This window comes from Myotis davidii, unplaced genomic scaffold (genome assembly GCF_000327345.1).
Source record: "Myotis davidii unplaced genomic scaffold, ASM32734v1 scaffold164, whole genome shotgun sequence".
NCBI lineage: Eukaryota > Metazoa > Chordata > Mammalia > Chiroptera > Vespertilionidae > Myotis > Myotis davidii.
Window position 1 is genome coordinate 2,053,192 of NW_006296417.1, and position 622 is coordinate 2,053,813.

The window sequence follows — 622 nt, forward strand, 5'->3', positions numbered from 1 at the left end:
CATGATGCCAGTTCCTCTTGGTGGTCAGGCTCTTGGCAGCACCGCCTCCTCCCTCTGCCCCTTCAGCTCCAGGGGTGGTGGTAGCTCCTACTACTGATCTCGGGGTGGCTTCCCCATCCCCCCGTTTTTGTGTTTCGGTCTTTTCAGTACTTTTTGCAGCCAGCTCCCTGTATTTAAGCTCCCTCTTCTGAACTACCCGGCATGGGGACTTTTCCCTGACGGGACCCTGGCTGCTGCTTGGAATCTTCTCACCCCAGACCGGCGCGTCCCTCCACCTGCTGGCATCTCCGCTGGCTCCAGTCCTGGCGCAGCGTAGCTGTTCGTTCAGTGCTGGTGGAAGGAATGATGACAGTGCCCCCCTCGCTGTCCCGGGATTTTCCTGGGGCAGAGCTTGTATCCCTGAGCTGGGTGGCTCGGGGGGCATCTCTGGCCCCCTCTGGGATGGGTCACAATGACAACAGTGAGCCCAGCCTCGGGTAGGGCCGGGTCACCCCAGCCAGAGCCACTGGGCAGTGGAGAGTGAGCGGCCTCCCCTGAGTCGGGGAGACTGTCCCGGAGCCTCAGTAGCCAGATGTGGTTTCAGAAACAAGGAGACTCGCAGAGCCTGAGATAAACAGGAAAG